This window comes from Danio rerio, chromosome 7 (assembly GCF_049306965.1).
Source record: "Danio rerio strain Tuebingen ecotype United States chromosome 7, GRCz12tu, whole genome shotgun sequence".
Lineage (NCBI taxonomy): Eukaryota > Metazoa > Chordata > Actinopteri > Cypriniformes > Danionidae > Danio > Danio rerio.
The window spans coordinates 39612041-39633621 of NC_133182.1; the positions used below are offsets into that span (position 1 = coordinate 39612041).

A 21581-nucleotide genomic window follows, 5' to 3' on the forward strand; every position below is an offset into this window, starting at 1 on the left:
TTCACTGCTTGGTTACCTCAGCCTACTTAAAAACATCCGCTGAGGGCTCTGCGCTCAGGCTCAGCAACAGCGCTGAAGCGATACCGCCGCCTCATGGTCTGGAGCGAACACTGCAGATGCTGTAACAAGAAAGCATCCACCGCTCCCCTCACAGGGTCGTAGTTGAACATTTTTATATTTGTCGGGAGCTGAGCAGTGCATACAGTTTTTATTCGTCTTTGTTAACGTTAAAATTTGAAAATAAAGTTTCATTGTAAACTCACAGTGCAATAACTAATATTAAAAATTTTATTTTAATAATGCATTGATGACGACGATGATGATGATAATAATAATGATAATAATAATAATGATAATAATAATAATAATAATAATAATAATAATAAAGCCCAGATCTCTTTTCAAAACATGGCAATAGCCATGCAAGCAAAATCTCACAGATCTCTCATTTAAACTAATATTTTATACAGGATGCTTTATATTAACATATTTGTGCATATACATTCAGTAAATCGGTTCCAAAGCAAAAACTAACTAATAAAATAAACAATTAAAAAGGATAAATATGTGTAGACCCAAATTAATGCGTTTGGGGAACATTTTTTAAAACTTTAATAAAGAGGAAGAGAATTTACCATTAAGGAATGGTAATATACTTAAAGTTAAAATTAAAGTTGTTAAACCAAAAAAAAAAAAAAAATATATATATATATATATATATATATATATATATATATATATATATATATATATATATATATATATATATATATATATATATATACATACATATATATATATATATATGTGTGTGTGTGTGTGTGTGTGTGTGTGTGTGTGTGTGTGTATGTATATATATATATATATATATATATATATATATATATATATATATATATATATATATTTTTTTTTTTTTTTTTTTTTTTTTTTGGTTTAACAACTTTAATTTTAACTTTAAGTATATTACCATTCCTTAAGATGTTTAGTTAAGGACGATTTTCAAGTTCAAAAGTAAAACTATCCTAATTAGAAAAAACGGGGAAAATCAGTATTTATTTAGGTTTATGGGCCCTCTATTAATATGCCTAACAATTATTAAAGCATTTTCTGTATTTAATAACAAAGATTGTACAAACATACAGCTCGTGCTGCTCTAATTGACTGAACGCTTAAATCAATTGTTTACATTTAAATGACCCTCGTCATTCTGTCACCGCGGCAACCTGAGTTGGTTTACAAAGTCATCAACCCTGATCAGCGCTACTAAACTCTGAACTAATCTCCTGTCGACTGACTTACATCAATTTGAGAAGTTGTTCATGATGACTCTGCGACGATCAAGAAGGACCAGGACTCTCCCTGGACACCTCAGGGACTTCTTGCTGGAGCGCACCATGTCGGACACCTCCGTGGAGCAGCGACACCTGCGGAACGCGGCTGTCCTTCCTGCCCTCCGTCCTGCAGCTTCCGTCTCCCCAGTGGGTGAGTGTCCACAGGAGGAGCCCCTCTCCATCCACGGTAGGAGTGTGCAGGAATTTCAGACCGTCTACCACAGTGTGATGGACTCCCCCGTGAGGAAGCGTGCAGGTCGGTACACTCTTCAGCACGGACTGGAGGTAAAGCAGCGGCTGTGGGAGAAGCTGGACCGGCCTGCACTGCTGGAGACCGAGCTGCCTGACGGACGTGTGGTCATCACAGAGGTCAGATCCAGGTCCAGTGTCCCCCCTCACATCGTGGTGGACATCAGCAAGGAGCCGCTGCCCAAGGAGCCCCCGAGGAAGAAGCCCAGGCACTGAGCCATCCTAGTGCCAGATGGAGGATCATGGGCACGTATGTACATACTGTATATATTGTATATAGTTACAGAATAAGTTTGCAATACATCAAATTTCACTTTTCATTCAACCTTTCATCACATTGCTGGATGTTTTGGTGATTGTCGGTGCTGTGGCTATGTAGGTTGACATGCGTTTAGGCGGTTTCTTGCGTGTTGCTGGTCTTCTCTGAGTGGTTTTGGCACAATAGTGGTTGTTGTTAGGGTTGTCAGTGTTAGTTGTTGGGTTAGGGTAGGTTAGGGTCCCTCACACGGTTTGCAGCTTGACGTGCTGTGAGGGCTTGTGTGCATCAGTGAAGCTGAGAGCTACGCCACTGGTACTTCACAGCTACCGGTAGGGTCACCCATAGTGGACAGGTCTCAGCTGAGATGCCCGACCAAGACAAACCACCTGATTCTGAACAGCAGAAGAAAATAAGCCTGATGCTTATTAAAAAAAAAAAAAAAAAAAAAAAAAAATATATATATATATATATATATATATATATATATATATATATATATATATATATATATATATATATATATATATATGTAAAATAAAATTACAATTTATACACGCACACACACACACACACACACATATATATATATATATATATATATATATATATATATATATATATATATATATACACACACTGAAAAGTGTAGCCCCCCCATAACCCCCAACCAAAAAAAAAAATTTAAATTAAAAGTGTTTGGAAAAAACACTTTTCAGTGCTTTGAAATGGGTGGATCTTCTTTTTTATCAAAACACATAAATAAAATCAATTGATTATTTCAGCAAACATGTAATACTTAAGGCCCTGGGGTAAAATAAAGATAAGGGACCACTTAAAAATATTATTGGTTATCCTGAAATGAATGAATACAAGTTATTGTGAAATTCTGTGTTTAATGTTACAAAATTGACTCAGAAATTACCACCGAAAGAAGATTTCAAGTCATTATTGAGATAAATGTGATAAGAAGTAATCAATTAAATATTTACTGAAAATAGTCTACAATATCAAGAAACTGATACAGATTTAAATGGCACAAAAGTGTGAAAATGATGGCAAAATTATTTTGTGCATGTGAATTATCCCTTTTTTTCAAATAATAATGTTTATTGTACTTTATTGCATTTTAATATGAAAAAATATATAATTTTTTAAAAATGAAATAATCCTCAAAATAAGAATCTAAATCTTTCAGTAGGTGGTAGTAGTGTCTAATGAGTGAGATGATTTGGTCAAACAACTGAATCATTCAACAAAGAAGTAAAGCGCTCTCTGGACTATTTAAAACACGGATTCATTCACAAAGTATAAAGTATATCTTTTGTGGTTATTAAGGTCAAATTTAATGCAATTCTCAGTAAGTTTTGAATAAATAAAAAAGTAAATTTGACCTAATTTACGACATGAATTTCTATAATCTCTGAGTAACCATGAGCATAAGATTAAACTGAGTTCAGAGTTTAATTAAAGAATTATTATTGACCTAGAGATTACTAATACTATATTACTACTACTACTATTAGTGAGGTGCGAGGCCAGACATTTTAAAATAAGTGGACCTTAGTGAAATAGGGTTGGGCCTTAGTGCCTACTCTTAAACTCAGTGTATAATAACTAGTTTCTTATATTTATGATCTCTGATAGTAACTGATTTAACGAGTGACAATTTTTACTATCCAATCCTCATTTCTAAATAAATTTATTGCAAAAACGTGCAAAGAATCTGAAATCATTTACTTTGAGGCCAATAGAAAAGTGACATTGCTATTCAGCTATAAATATATAAATATAAGCATTTTAAAAATGATTCTGGCACTAAATTTGTTTTCTCTTTATCAAGCTAGAAAAAACAACACAATGGCAAGATGAAAACATAAACTACAATAGGTGTTTATTTGCTTTATAACAGGCTGTGATAAACTGATTGGCAATTCAATTATTGGCAACTATTGCAGTAACAGTGATACACACAGTGGCCATTAGCTAGCATTAGTAATTTATTATTACTACTAATAAATACATAAGTAAAACATTTCTTGACTTCATGAATTTTTGCTGCATTAATCACCCCTATAGAAAACACTTTGCACAATAAAAAGGCTGAATCATTCTCTCCCAGTAGCTGGTGCGTACAGTACAGATCAGCAATGATGAGCAGTGAAGACTCTTACTTCACTTTATTTAATCAAATGTGTAAAGTTCATTGAATTACACCCATTTCTAATATATATATATATATATATATATATATATATATATATATATATATATATATATATATATATATATATATATATATATATATATATATATATATATATATATATATATATATATTTATTTATTTATTTATTCATTTATTTATTCATTTATATATATGTTTGGAAAGCAACAGTTGGACAGTTCATTTGTTGTGCACAGGAGGGGGACTTTAAATTTGACCTAGTTTGTTTATAGTGAATGACATTTGGTGTTTTATAATTATTGCAATACATATTATAAATGCAGTTTTCAGGGTCAAGCAGTCAGATTTACTGTTGTGTTAAAAACAACTAGAACTGGAAATGGATTAGAATAGATTTAATACACACCAGACTCCTCTCTAATGAAATAAAAACTTTCTCAATGAATTTCTCCAGATGTAGATGCCCAAAGTCATCTTCCTGCTGCATGTTTATTCTTGAGGCATTCATCAGTACAGTAACATGAATGCTCTTGTGCGCAGGAAGAAGTTCCTCAGACAGGAAGTGAAGAGCAGTACTTTGGGAAGCCCTGCTGCTGCGCTTCTAGAGCACTTGCAGTCCAGATACTGGATCTCTGCTCACCTGCAGTCGACTCAACACTGATGCAGCACCAGGTGGGTCCTCCTTCACTGTCACTCTGTGCTGTTGACAAACGAAAGCTTTTGGTTACCTTGGATTGAGCCTGTTTCACACACTACATGGCATTCATTGAAATATGAAGTCAAAATTATTAGCCCTCCATAAATTTCTTTTCTTTTTCAAATGATGTTTATTAGAAGAAGGAATTTTTCACAGTATTTCCTTGTTTTTTTTTTCTAGGTAAAAAAAAAAACAAAAACCTTTGGATCAATATTATTAGTTTTCTAAAGCAATATTGTTTTCGATTGTCTACAGACCAAACCACTGTTATACAATGACTTGCCTAATTACCCTAACTTGCCCAGTTAACCTAATTAACCTAGTAAAGCCTTTAATTGGCACTTTAATCAGAAATTTTGGTCCATATTGACATGATAGCATCACGAAAGCAGTTGCTGCAGATTTGTCGGCTGCACATCCATGATGCGAATCTCCCGTTCCACCACATCTCAAACGTGCTCTATTGGATTGAGATCTGGTGACTCTGGAGGCCATTTGAGTACAGTGAACTCATTGTCATGTTCTGACATATTTCCAGTCTTAGATGATTCGCACTTCATGACATGGCATGTTATCCTGCTGAAAGTTGGCATCAGAAGATGGGTACACTGTGGTCATAAAAGGATGGTCATGGTCAGCAACAATATTCAGGTAGGCTGTGGTGTCAACAAGCTGTTTGTCCCTTCAGGCTAAGAATAATGAATAATGCTGCCCTGAAGATAAGCAAGTTTCTCTAACATGACGAATGTGTTCCTTCAAGTAATGATCCTGCTGTTTCTGTCATCCAGCATGTTTTAGTATGAAGTGAGATCCAGAAGTAGATTCAGTTGTTTTGTCATTGCAGATTGTGGAGGAAGCTCCTACGTGAAGCTTAAGCTTGATCCAGAATGGCTGGCCATCCTGAAACGACCTTCAAAAGCCATCCCACACTTTCTGGAACCCTCCGCTGGACAACAGACTACACAGCAGAGACAAAATACATTACAATGATCACAGCGGTTCATTTTCTGATAGCTTGCTGATACCATATTCATTTCCATTTCTAAGTATTTCAGCATCCTGTTCCTCTGCTTCTTTCAGGTGGGACTTCAGTCCATCTACATCCTGCTGGGCAAAGCGGACAGACTTACAGGGAGGAGTTTATTCAGCCTTCTTTGATGACTAGAATATTTAGAAGAACTGGATTTGTCGGAATTAAAATTTAAGACAATATAAATGACTTTATCCTCACTTTTGTTCAATTTCTAGTGTACTTGTTAAATAAAACTTTTAATTTCACAATGTTCTTTGACAAAAAACTCACTTTAAGTTATTCAACATTGTAATATGATGTTACAAAAGCTTTTTATCTCAGATAAATTCTGCTATTTGAATGTGTTTAACATCAAATAAAAAAGTACTCAAATGGTAAAAAAATTTATAATAGTAATAATAGTAATAACAATAACAATAATAATAATAATAATAATAATAGTAATAATAAAATAATAATAACAATAATAATAATAGTAATAGTAATAATAACAATAATAATATTAATAATAATAATAATAGGACTGTTTTTGCTGTGCTTTGGAGTAAATGCAGGTTTGGTGAGCAGAAGAGACTTAAATGAAGAAGAAACTTAATAAGAGTTAGCTTAATAGATAGTGTTTTTTTCCCTATAAAAAATTATTGTGTTAAAATCAAAGATATTTTAATTATTTTAGATGTTGTAAATTTCTTTGTTAGTCACTATTTTATCATTTATTTTGTAAAGTACTGTTAACATTTTAAAAAATTATATACAATTGAAGTCAGAAGTATTAGCCCCCCTGTTAATTTTTTTCAACACATTTCTAAACATAATAGTTTTAATAATTAATTACTAATAACTTATTTATTTTATCTTTGCCATGATGACAATAAAGAATATATTTCTGGATATTTTTCAAGACACTTCTGTACAGCTTAAAATGACATTTAAAGGCTTAACTAGGTTAATTAGGCTAACTAGGCAGGTTAGGGTAATTATGCAAGTCATTGTATAAAGATGGTTTGTTAAAAGGGGCTGGTTAAATTGCTTAAAGGGGCTAATAATTTTGACCTTAAAATGGTTTATAAACATTTAAAAACTGCTTTTATTCTAGCCAAAATAAAACAAATAAGACTTTCACCAAAAGAAAAAATATTATCAGACATACTGTGGAAATTTCCTTGCTCTGTTAAACATCATTTGGCAAATATTTAAAAGAGAAAAAAAATCAAAGGTGGGCTATATATATATTATTTTGTTCATTTATTTATTTATGACTTTTGCTTGAAATAACAAGATAGTATCAAGTTTTTAGACATGGTCCTGTCTTTAGAGTTGTCAAGATGTTAATTTACCGACCTTGATTTTCAGTCAGCATTATTGTTTATGACAGTTGCCATTTTCTTAAAAATACTCTAAAAAAGACATTATTTTTTATTTAAAATTTAGAAAAAAATGTTATCAGACCTTTATAGAATAACATGCTTTTTAACATTTTACTTAAATCCAGACAAACAGACTCATTGGTCTCTTATTTTTTCCGCCACTACTGTATTTAGTTGGGATTGTTATAAATAAAGTATATTCATTGTTATCAGCAAATAAATAAATGTATATAAAATATATATAAATAAATAAATAAATATAAATAAATATGCATATATATGTATATATATATATATATATATATATATATATATATATATATATATATATATATATATATATATATATAAAATGAATAAATAAATGTATATAAAATATATAAATAAATAAATGTATATAAAATAAATAAATAAATAAATAAATAAATAAATAAGCAAATAAATTAATAAATAAATAAATGTATATAAAATGTATATAAATTTACACAAATGTTGCGGGGGAAAGTAAAAGTTTATTTCCCTCTTCAAATGTTTATTTATTTCTTGAACATAGTTCCGGATTTACTTTTCCTCAAGTCAACATGCTAATGAGCAGGGCTGCTGCTGGCCAGAAGGGTGCCCTATGCAAAATTTTACTGTGGTGCCCCCACAGAGGAACAAAATCACACAAACAAAACACATTCCTAATTTCAAACATGTACAAAAGGTAAGGAATAAAGCCCTCTCTGTACCTGTAGAGATTGACGGTCCTCAGTGCTGCATTCTGTCTGTACCTGTGCAGCTGCTGGTGTCTCTGGAGCAGTGCTGGATCAGGCCGCCTCATCTTCTTTTGTAACAAATTTTGGCATTGACCTCCATGTACAATACAGAAGAAATTAGTCATTTAAAGAAAAACTCATGACATACTATTAAAACAATAGGCAGGTCAAGCACTTCATAATGTTTACAAACTACAATCAAAATGTGGATTTAATCTGCACTGTAATCTATGGTGACAAAAGCTGACCCTTTCTTTCAGTATAAATCAAAGACAAGTGTGTTTTTAAGAATTAATTAGTGTATTTTTGAACAAAAACTTTAACATTCGGAAAAAATTTATTATTATTATTGATTATTATTGCAATAAAAATGGTTTCTGGCATGTGGCTTACAGTAATTTGACTCATTTATATTATTGATCTTTTAGAAATGACAGAATATTCGTCAGTTTTGTTATTTTATACTGTATTGCACAAAAAGACTAAAGAGACTTTATTGTCATTGCAGCGATACAAGCAACAACAGCAGCAATAAGAAATGTAGAAATAGACAAAACAATAAGTAATGATAACTGCAGTTTGCAAAGAATGATATATAATATATAATTATATAACACAATAACTATGATAAATAAAAGATACAGTGGAATAATTGTGTATGTAGCTGGTGTGCAAACAGAATTGTAAAGTAATGCACGAGTTAATAACAATAATTGAGTTTGTGTAATTATCAGCAACATGGGGAAGAGGGGCAAACGTGAAAAGTCATGGAGCATGTCCCGTCTAAAGCACAATGCAGTTGTGGCAAAGTTTAAACGTTAGCTAGCCTCACTAATTCACTTGTTATTACCTGAAAGTGATGCACACGATTCATCTTGTACTTTCTTCCTCTTCTCGGCTCCAGACCACTGTTGTCTTTTCCTGGGCATAGAGCTGCAACTTACATCAATTATATTCATATGCTGCTATCAGCCGCAGATAAGTGGACAGGGGCGCGCCGCGCGCACATAGCTATGCGCGTGCACGGAAAAAAAAACGTCACGTTTGATTATGAGTCCGTCAAATAATTTTAAAATCTTATAAAATGTATTTAACAACCTATTATCAATTATTATTTACCTGCCCGCACTACTTAATTATTTATTAATGCAGGAATATGAGGATTTTTATTTATTTACTCATTTATTATTTATTATTTTATTTATGCAGGCATTTATGGATTTATTTACTCATTTATTTTTATATTTGGGTATTTATTTGTTGTTTTTGCAGGTTTTGTCCTCCATACCATCGTGCTTTGAGAGCATAATGTCTGCTGATGTCTTAGTTCCTGTTTTCCAATTATGTAAAGCAAATGGCAAATATCTTAAAGTTTTATTGGCTAAAGGAGATGTCATGTGGCATTGCTAAGATTTTACTTTATTGGTTTAATATTATTAATGTTTTTTTTCTGACGTGAACTGAAACGTGTGACGATTTTCAAGTTCAAAAGTAAAACTATCCTAAATAGGAAAAACGGGGAAAATATTTATTTATTTAGGTTTATGGGCCCTCTATTAATATGCCTAACAATTATTAAAGAATTTTCTGTATTTAATAACAAAGATTGTACAAACATACAGCTCGTGCTGCTCTAATTGACTGAACGCTTAAATCAATTGTTTACATTTAAATGACCCTCGTCATTCTGTCACCGCGGCAACCTGAGTTGGTTTACAAAGTCATCAACCCTGATCAGCGCTACTAAACTCTGAACTAATCTCCTGTCGACTGACTTACATCAATTTGAGAAGTTGTTCATGATGACTCTGCGACGATCAAGAAGGACCAGGACTCTCCCTGGACACCTCAGGGACTTCTTGCTGGAGCGCACCATGTCGGACACCTCCGTGGAGCAGCGACACCTGCGGAACGCGGCTGTCCTTCCTGCCCTCCGTCCTGCAGCTTCCGTCTCCCCAGTGGGTGAGTGTCCACAGGAGGAGCCCCTCTCCATCCACGGTAGGAGTGTGCAGGAATTTCAGACCGTCTACCACAGTGTGATGGACTCCCCCGTGAGGAAGCGTGCAGGTCGGTACACTCTTCAGCACGGACTGGAGGTAAAGCAGCGGCTGTGGGAGAAGCTGGACCGGCCTGCACTGCTGGAGACCGAGCTGCCTGACGGGCGTGTGGTCATCACAGAGGTCAGATCCAGGTCCAGTGTCCCCCCTCACATCGTGGTGGACATCAGCAAGGAGCCGCTGCCCAAGGAGCCGCCGAGGAAGAAGCCCAGGCACTGAGCCATCCTAGTGCCAGATGGAGGATCATGGGCACGTATGTACATACTGTATATATTGTATATAGTTACAGAATAAGTTTGCAATACATCAAATTTCACTTTTCATTCAACCTTTCATCACATTGCTGGATGTTTTGGTGATTGTCGGTGCTGTGGCTATGTAGGTTGACATGCGTTTAGGCGGTTTCTTGCGTGTTGCTGGTCTTCTCTGAGTGGTTTTGGCACAATAGTGGTTGTTGTTAGGGTTGTCAGTGTTAGTTGTTGGGTTAGGGTAGGTTAGGGTCCCTCACACGGTTTGCAGCTTGACGTGCTGTGAGGGCTTGTGTGCATCAGTGAAGCTGAGAGCTACGCCACTGGTACTTCACAGCTACCGGTAGGGTCACCCATAGTGGACAGGTCTCAGCTGAGATGCCCGACCAAGACAAACCACCTGATTCTGAACACCAGAAGAAAATAAGCCTGATGCTTATAAAAAAAAAAAAAAAAAAAAAAAAAAAAAAAAAAAAAATATATATATATATATATATATATATATATATATATATATATATATATATATATATGTAAAATAAAATTACAATTTATACACGCACACACACACACACACACACACACACATATATATATATATATATATATATATATATATATATAWAWATATATATATATATATATATATATATATATATATATATATATATATATATAAATATATATAAATTATTCATATTATATAATATAAATTTTATATATATATACAATAAATAAAAAATAAAATGACAATATTACATTTTATATATATATATATATATATATATATATATATATATATATATATATATATATATATATATATATATATATATATATATATATATATATACACACACTGAAAAGTGTAGCCCCCCCATAACCCCCAACCAAAAAAATAAATTTTAATTAAAAGGTTTTGGAAAAAACACTTTTCAGTGCTTTGAAATGGGTGGATCTTCTTTTTTATCAAAACACATAAATAAAATCAATTGATTATTTCAGCAAACATGTAATACTTAAGGCCCTGGGGTAAAATAAAGATAAGGGACCACTTAAAAATATTATTGGTTATCCTGAAATGAATGAATACAAGTTATTGTGAAATTCTGTGTTTAATGTTATAAAATTGACTCAGAAATTACCACCGAAAGAAGATTTCAAGTCATTATTGAGATAAATGTGATAAGAAGTAATCAATTAAACATTTACTGAAAATAGTCTACAATATCAAGAAACTGATACAGATTTAAATGGCACAAAAGTGTGAAAATGATGGCAAAATTATTTTGTGCATGTGAATTATCCCTTTTTTTCAAATAATAATGTTTATTGTACTTTATTGCATTTTAATATGAAAAAATATATAATTTTTAAAAAATGAAATAATCCTCAAAATAAGAATCTAAATCTTTCAGTAGGTGGTAGTAGTGTCTAATGAGTGAGATGATTTGGTCAAACAACTGAATCATTCAACAAAGAAGTAAAGCGCTCTCTGGACTATTTAAAACACGGATTCATTCACAAAGTATAAAGTATATCTTTTGTGGTTATTAAGGTCAAATTTAATGCAATTCTCAGTAAGTTTTGAATAAATAAAAAAGTAAATTTGACCTAATTTACGACATGAATTTCTATAATCTCTGAGTAACCATGAGCATAAGATTAAACTGAGTTCAGAGTTTAATTAAAGAATTATTATTGACCTAGAGATTACTAATACTATATTACTACTACTACTATTAGTGAGGTGCGAGGCCAGACATTTTAAAATAATTGGACCTTAGTGAAATAGGGTTGGGCCTTAGTGCCTACTCTTAAACTCAGTGTATAATAACTAGTTTCTTATATTTATGATCTCTGATAGTAACTGATTTAACGAGTGACAATTTTTACTATCCAATCCTCATTTCTAAATAAATTTATTGCAAAAACGTGCAAAGAATCTGAAATCATTTACTTTGAGGCCAATAGAAAAGTGACATTGCTATTCAGCTATAAATATATAAATATAAGCACTTTAAAAATGATTCTGGCACTAAATTTGTTTTCTCTTTATCAAGCTAGAAAAAACAACACAATGGCAAGATGAAAACATAAACTACAATAGGTGTTTATTTGCTTTATAACAGGCTGTGATAAACTGATTGGCAATTCAATTATTGGCAACTATTGCAGTAACAGTGATCCACACAGTGGCCATTAGCTAGCATTAGTAATTTATTATTACTACTAATAAATACATAAGTAAAACATTTCTTGACTTCATGAATTTTTGCTGCATTAATCACCCCTATAGAAAACACTTTGCACAATAAAAATGCTGAATCATTCTCTCCCAGTAGCTGGTGCGTACAGTACAGATCAGCAATGATGAGCAGTGAAGACTCTTACTTCACTTTATTTAATCAAATGTGTAAAGTTCATTGAATTACACCCATTTCTAATATATATATATATATATATATATATATATATATTTATTTATTTATTCATTTATATATATGTTTGGAAAGCAACAGTTGGACAGTTCATTTGTTGTGCACAGGAGGGGGACTTTAAATTTGACCTAGTTTGTTTATAGTGAATGACATTTGGTGTTTTATAATTATTGCAATACATATTATAAATGCAGTTTTCAGGGTCAAGCAGTCAGATTTACTGTTGTGTTAAAAACAACTAGAACTGGAAATGGATTAGAATAGATTTAATACACACCAGACTCCTCTCTAATGAAATAAAAACTTTCTCAATGAATTTCTCCAGATGTAGATGCCCAAAGTCATCTTCCTGCTGCATGTTTATTCTTGAGGCATTCATCAGTACAGTAACATGAATGCTCTTGTGCGCAGGAAGAAGTTCCTCAGACAGGAAGTGAAGAGCAGTACTTTGGGAAGCCCTGCTGCTGCGCTTCTAGAGCACTTGCAGTCCAGATACTGGATCTCTGCTCACCTGCAGTCGACTCAACACTGATGCAGCACCAGGTGGGTCCTCCTTCACTGTCACTCTGTGCTGTTGACAAACGAAAGCTTTTGGTTACCTTGGATTGAGCCTGTTTCACACACTACATGGCATTAATTGAAATATGAAGTCAAAATTATTAGCCCTCCGTAAATTTCTTTTCTTTTTCAAATGATGTTTATTAGAAGAAGGAATTTTTCACAGTATTTCCTTGTTTTTTTTTTCTAGGTAAAAAAAACAACAAAAACCTTTGGATCAATATTATTAGTTTTCTAAAGCAATATTGTTTTCGATTGTCTACAGACCAAACCACTGTTATACAATGACTTGCCTAATTACCCTAACTTGCCCAGTTAACCTAATTAACCTAGTAAAGCCTTTAATTGGCACTTTAATCAGAAATTTTGGTCCATATTGACATGATAGCATCACGAAAGCAGTTGCTGCAGATTTGTCGGCTGCACATCCATGATGCGAATCTCCCGTTCCACCACATCTCAAACGTGCTCTATTGGATTGAGATCTGGTGACTCTGGAGGCCATTTGAGTACAGTGAACTCATTGTCATGTTCTGACATATTTCCAGTCTTAGATGATTCGCACTTCATGACATGGCATGTTATCCTGCTGAAAGTTGGCATCAGAAGATGGGTACACTGTGGTCATAAAAGGATGGTCATGGTCAGCAACAATATTCAGGTAGGCTGTGGTGTCAACAAGCTGTTTGTCCCTTCAGGCTAAGAATAATGAATAATGCTGCCCTGAAGATAAGCAAGTTTCTCTAACATGACGAATGTGTTCCTTCAAGTAATGATCCTGCTGTTTCTGTCATCCAGCATGTTTTAGTATGAAGTGAGATCCAGAAGTAGATTCAGTTGTTTTGTCATTGCAGATTGTGGAGGAAGCTCCTACGTGAAGCTTAAGCTTGATCCAGAATGGCTGGCCATCCTGAAACGACCTTCAAAAGCCATCCCACACTTTCTGGAACCCTCCGCTGGACAACAGACTACACAGCAGAGACAAAATACATTACAATGATCACAGCGGTTCATTTTCTGATAGCTTGCTGATACCATATTCATTTCCATTTCTAAGTATTTCAGCATCCTGTTCCTCTGCTTCTTTCAGGTGGGACTTCAGTCCATCTACATCCTGCTGGGCAAAGCGGACAGACTTACAGGGAGGAGTTTATTCAGCCTTCTTTGATGACTAGAATATTTAGAAGAACTGGATTTGTCGGAATTAAAATTTAAGACAATATAAATGACTTTATCCTCACTTTTGTTCAATTTCTAGTGTACTTGTTAAATAAAACTTTTAATTTCACAATGTTCTTTGACAAAAAACTCACTTTAAGTTATTCAACATTGTAATATGATGTTACAAAAGCTTTTTATCTCAGATAAATTCTGCTATTTGAATGTGTTTAACATCAAATAAAAAAGTACTCAAATGGTAAAAAAATTGATAATAGTAATAATAGTAATAACAATAACAATAATAATAATAATAATAATAGTAATAATAAAATAATAATAACAATAATAATAATAGTAATAGTAATAATAACAATAATAATATTAATAATAATAATAATAATAGGACTGTTTTTGCTGTGCTTTGGAGTAAATGCAGGTTTGGTGAGCAGAAGAGACTTAAATGAAGAAGAAACTTAATAAGAGTTAGCTTAATAGATAGTGTTTTTTTTCCCTATAAAAAATTATTGTGTTAAAATCAAAGATATTTTAATTATTTTAGATGTTGTAAATTTCTTTGTTAGTCACTATTTTATCATTTATTTTGTAAAGTACTGTTAACATTTTAAAAAATTATATACAATTGAAGTCAGAAGTATTAGCCCCCCTGTTAATTTTTTTCAACACATTTCTAAACATAATAGTTTTAATAATTAATTACTAATAACTTATTTATTTTATCTTTGCCATGATGACAATAAAGAATATATTTCTGGATATTTTTCAAGACACTTCTGTACAGCTTAAAATGACATTTAAAGGCTTAACTAGGTTAATTAGGCTAACTAGGCAGGTTAGGGTAATTATGCAAGTCATTGTATAAAGATGGTTTGTTAAAAGGGGCTGGTTAAATTGCTTAAAGGGGCTAATAATTTTGACCTTAAAATGGTTTATAAACATTTAAAAACTGCTTTTATTCTAGCCAAAATAAAACAAATAAGACTTTCACCAAAAGAAAAAATATTATCAGACATACTGTGGAAATTTCCTTGCTCTGTTAAACATCATTTGGCAAATATTTAAAAGAGAAAAAAAATCAAAGGTGGGCTATATATATATTATTTTGTTCATTTATTTATTTATGACTTTTGCTTGAAATAACAAGATAGTATCAAGTTTTTAGACATGGTCCTGTCTTTAGAGGTGTCAAGATGTTAATTTACCGACCTTGATTTTCAGTCAGCATTATTGTTTATGACAGTTGCCATTTTCTTAAAAATACTCTAAAAAAGACATTATTTTTTATTTAAAATTTAGAAAAAAATGTTATCAGACCTTTATAGAATAACATGCTTATTAACATTTTACTTAAATCCAGACAAACAGACTCATTGGTCTCTTATTTTTTCCGCCACTACTGTATTTAGTTGGGATTGTTATAAATAAAGTATATTCATTGTTATCAGCAAATAAATAAATGTATATAAAATATATATAAATAAATAAATAAATATAAATAAATATGCATATATATGTATATATATATATATATATATATATATATATATATATATATATATATATATATATATATATATATATATATATAAAATGAATAAATAAATGTATATAAAATATATAAATAAATAAATGTATATAAAATAAATTAATAAATAAATAAATAAATATGCAAATAAATTAATAAATAAATAAATGTATATAAAATGTATATAAATTTACACAAATGTTGCGGGGGAAAGTAAAAGTTTATTTCCCTCTTCAAATGTTTATTTATTTCTTGAACATAGTTCCGGATTTACTTTTCCTCAAGTCAACATGCTAATGAGCAGGGCTGCTGCTGGCCAGAAGGGTGCCCTATGCAAAATTTTACTGTGGTGCCCCCACAGAGGAACAAAATCACACAAACAAAACACATTCCTAATTTCAAACATGTACAAAAGGTAAGGAATAAAGCCCTCTCTGTACCTGTAGAGATTGACGGTCCTCAGTGCTGCATTCTGTCTGTACCTGTGCAGCTGCTGGTGTCTCTGGAGCAGTGCTGGATCAGTCCGCCTCATCTTCTTTTGTAACAAATTTTGGCATTGACCTCCATGTACAATACAGAAGAAATTAGTCATTTAAAGAAAAACTCATGACATACTATTAAAACAATAGGCAGGTCAAGCACTTCATAATGTTTACAAACTACAATCAAAATGTGGATTTAATCTGCACTGTAATCTATGGTGACAAAAGCTGACCCTTTCTTTCAGTATAAATCAAAGACAAGTGTGTTTTTAAGAATTAATTAGTGTATTTTTGAACAAAAACTTTAACATTCGGAAAAAATTTATTATTATTATTGATTATTATTGCAATAAAAATGGTTTCTGGCATGTGGCTTACAGTAATTTGACTCATTTATATTATTGATCTTTTAGAAATGACAGAATATTCGTCAGTTTTGTTATTTTATACTGTATTGCACAAAAAGACTAAAGAGACTTTATTGTCATTGCAGCGATACAAGCAACAACAGCAGCAATAAGAAATGTAGAAATAGACAAAACAATAAGTAATGATAACTGCAGTTTGCAAAGAATGATATATAATATATAATTATATAACACAATAACTATGATAAATAAAAGATACAGTGGAATAATTGTGTATGTAGCTGGTGTGCAAACAGAATTGTAAAGTAATGCACGAGTTAATAACAATAATTGAGTTTGTGTAATTATCAGCAACATGGGGAAGAGGGGTAAACGTGAAAAGTCATGGAGCATGTCCCGTCTAAAGCACAATGCAGTTGTGGCAAAGTTTAAACGTTAGCTAGCCTCACTAATTCACTTGTTATTACCTGAAAGTGATGCACACGATTCATCTTGTACTTTCTTCCTCTTCTCGGCTCCAGACCACTGTTGTCTTTTCCTGGGCATAGAGCTGCAACTTACATCAATTATATTCATATGCTGCTATCAGCCGCAGATAAGTGGACAGGGGCGCGCCGCGCGCACATAGCTATGCGCGTGCACGGAAAAAAAAACGTCACGTTTGATTATGAGTCCGTCAAATAATTTTAAAATCTTATAAAATGTATTTAACAACCTATTATCAATTATTATTTACCTGCCCGCACTACTTAATTATTTATTAATGCAGGAATATGAGGATTTTTATTTATTTACTCATTTATTATTTATTATTTTATTTATGCAGGCATTTATGGATTTATTTACTCATTTATTTTTATATTTGCGTATTTATTTGTTGTTTTTGCAGGTTTTGTCCTCCATACCATCGTGCTTTGAGAGCATAATGTCTGCTGATGTCTCATTTAGTTCCTGTTTTCCAATTATGTAAAGCAAATGGCAAATATCTTAAAGTTTTATTGGCTAAAGGAGATGTCATGTGGCATTGCTAAGATTTTACTTTATTGGTTTAATATTATTAATGTTTTTTTTTCTGACGTGAACTGAAACGTGTGACGATTTTCAAGTTCAAAAGTAAAACTATCCTAAATAGGAAAAACGGGGAAAATATTTATTTATTTAGGTTTATGGGCCCTCTATTAATATGCCTAACAATTATTAAAGAATTTTCTGTATTTAATAACAAAGATTGTACAAACATACAGCTTGTGCTGCTCTAATTGACTGAACGCTTAAATCAATTGTTTACATTTAAATGACCCTCGTCATTCTGTCACCGCGGCAACCTGAGTTGGTTTACAAAGTCATCAACCCTGATCAGCGCTACTAAACTCTGAACTAATCTCCTGTCGACTGACTTACATCAATTTGAGAAGTTGTTCATGATGACTCTGCGACGATCAAGAAGGACCAGGACTCTCCCTGGACACCTCAGGGACTTCTTGCTGGAGCGCACCATGTCGGACACCTCCGTGGAGCAGCGACACCTGCGGAACGCGGCTGTCCTTCCTGCCCTCCGTCCTGCAGCTTCCGTCTCCCCAGTGGGTGAGTGTCCACAGGAGGAGCCCCTCTCCATCCACGGTAGGAGTGTGCAGGAATTTCAGACCGTCTACCACAGTGTGATGGACTCCCCCGTGAGGAAGCGTGCAGGTCGGTACACTCTTCAGCACGGACTGGAGGTAAAGCAGCGGCTGTGGGAGAAGCTGGACCGGCCTGCACTGCTGGAGACCGAGCTGCCTGACGGGCGTGTGGTCATCACAGAGGTCAGATCCAGGTCCAGTGTCCCCCCTCACATCGTGGTGGACATCAGCAAGGAGCCGCTGCCCAAGGAGCCGCCGAGGAAGAAGCCCAGGCACTGAGCCATCCTAGTGCCAGATGGAGGATCATGGGCACGTATGTACATACTGTATATATTGTATATAGTTACAGAATAAGTTTGCAATACATCAAATTTCACTTTTCATTCAACCTTTTATCACATTGCTGGATGTTTTGGTGATTGTCGGTGCTGTGGCTATGTAGGTTGACATGCGTTTAGGCGGTTTCTTGCGTGTTGCTGGTCTTCTCTGAGTGGTTTTGGCACAATAGTGGTTGTTGTTAGGGTTGTCAGTGTTAGTTGTTGGGTTAGGGTAGGTTAGGGTCCCTCACACGGTTTGCAGCTTGACGTGCTGTGAGGGCTTGTGTGCATCAGTGAAGCTGAGAGCTACGCCACTGGTACTTCACAGCTACCGGTAGGGTCACCCATAGTGGACAGGTCTCAGCTGAGATGCCCGACCAAGACAAACCACCTGATTCTGAACACCAGAAGAAAATAAGCCTGATGCTTATTAAAAAAAAAAAAAAAAAAAAAAAAAAAAATATATATATATATATATATATATATATATATATATATATATATATATATATATATATATGTAAAATAAAATTACAATTTATACACGCACACACACACACACACACACACACACACACACACACACACATATATATATATATATATATATATATATATATATATATATATATATATATATATATATATATATATATATATATATATATAAATTATTCATATTATATAATATAAATTATATATATATACAATAAATAAAAAATAAAATGACAATATTACATTTTATATATATATATATATATATATATATATATATATATATATATATATATATATATATATATATATATATATATATATATATATATACACACACACTGAAAAGTGTAGCCCCCCCATAACCCCCAACCAAAAAAAAAAAATTTACATTAAAAGTTTTTGGAAAAAACACTTTTCAGTGCTTTGAATGGGTGGATCTTCTTTTTTATCAAAACACATAAATAAAATCAATTGATTATTTCAGCAAACATGTAATACTTAAGGCCCTGGGGTAAAATAAAGATAAGGGACCACTTAAAAATATTATTGGTTATCCTGAAATGAATGAATACAAGTTATTGTGAAATTCTGTGTTTAATGTTACAAAATTGACTCAGAAATTACCACCGAAAGAAGATTTCAAGTCATTATTGAGATAAATGTGATAAGAAGTAATCAATTAAATATTTACTGAAAATAGTCTACAATATCAAGAAACTGATACAGATTTAAATGGCACAAAAGTGTGAAAATGATGGCAAAATTATTTTGTGCATGTGAATTATCCCTTTTTTTCAAATAATAATGTTTATTGTACTTTATTGCATTTTAATATGAAAAAATATATAATTTTTTAAAAATGAAATAATCCTCAAAATAAGAATCTAAATCTTTCAGTAGGTGGTAGTAGTGTATAATGAGTGAGATGATTTGGTCAAACAACTGAATCATTCAACAAAGAAGTAAAGCGCTCTCTGGACTATTTAAAACACGGATTCATTCACAAAGTATAAAGTATATCTTTTGTGGTTATTAAGGTCAAATTTAATGCAATTCTCAGTAAGTTTTGAATAAATAAAAAAGTAAATTTGACCTAATTTACGACATGAATTTCTATAATCTCTGAGTAACCATGAGCATAAGATTAAACTGAGTTCAGAGTTTAATTAAAGAATTATTATTGACCTAGAGATTACTAATACTATATTACTACTACTACTATTAGTGAGGTGCGAGGCCAGACATTTTAAAATAAGTGGACCTTAGTGAAATAGGGTTGGGCCTTAGTGCCTACTCTTAAACTCATTGTATAATAACTAGTTTCTTATATTTATGATCTCTGATAGTAACTGATTTAACGAGTGACAATTTTTACTATCCAATCCTCATTTCTAAATAAATTTATTGCAAAAACGTGCAAAGAATCTGAAATCATTTACTTTGAGGCCAATAGAAAAGTGACATTGCTATTCAGCTATAAATATATAAATATAAGCATTTTTAAAATGATTCTGGCACTAAATTTGTTTTCTCTTTATCAAGCTAGAAAAAACAACACAATGGCAAGATGAAAACATAAACTACAATAGGTGTTTATTTGCTTTATAACAGGCTGTGATAAACTGATTGGCAATTCAATTATTGGCAACTATTGCAGTAACAGTGATCCACACAGTGGCCATTAGCTAGCATTAGTAATTTATTATTACTACTAATAAATACATAAGTAAAACATTTCTTGACTTCATGAATTTTTGCTGCATTAATCACCCCTATAGAAAACACTTTGCACAATAAAAATGCTGAATCATTCTCTCCCAGTAGCTGGTGCGTACAGTACAGATCAGCAATGATGAGCAGTGAAGACTCTTACTTCACTTTATTTAATCAAATGTGTAAAGTTCATTGAATTACACCCATTTCTAATATATATATATATATATATATATATATATATATATATATATATATATATATATATATATATATATATATATATATATATATATATATATATATTTATTTATTTATTTATTTATTTATTCATTTATATATATGTTTGGAAAGCAACAGTTGGACAGTTCATTTGTTGTGCACAGGAGGGGGACTTTAAATTTGACCTAGTTTGTTTATAGTGAATGACATTTGGTGTTTTATAATTATTGCAATACATATTATAAATGCAGTTTTCAGGGTCAAGCAGTCAGATTTACTGTTGTGTTAAAAACAACTAGAACTGGAAATGGATTAGAATAGATTTAATACACACCAGACTCCTCTCTAATGAAATAAAAACTTTCACAATGAATTTCTCCAGATGTAGATGCCCAAAGTCATCTTCCTGCTGCATGTTTATTCTTGAGGCATTCATCAGTACAGTAACATGAATGCTCTTGTGCACAGGAAG

The 21581-nt window shown here is 32.4% G+C and overlaps 2 long non-coding RNA genes across 2 annotated transcripts; both read right to left on the reverse strand.

Moving 5' to 3' along the window:
• Window positions 1-4642: 4642 nt before the first annotated feature.
• On the reverse strand, window positions 4643-9529 carry LOC141375421 (uncharacterized). Its single transcript, XR_012383450.1, has 3 exons — window positions 8733-9529; window positions 7856-7976; window positions 4643-4727 (listed from the first exon to the last, which is right to left on the reverse strand). It is a non-coding gene; the product is annotated as an uncharacterized lncRNA (long non-coding RNA).
• Window positions 9530-13114: 3585 nt separating this feature from the next.
• LOC141375420 (uncharacterized) lies at window positions 13115-17840 on the reverse strand. The gene is made up of 3 exons (XR_012383449.1): window positions 17208-17840; window positions 16331-16451; window positions 13115-13199 (listed from the first exon to the last, which is right to left on the reverse strand). It is a non-coding gene; the product is annotated as an uncharacterized lncRNA (long non-coding RNA).
• Between the last annotated feature and the right edge of the window lie 3741 nt (window positions 17841-21581).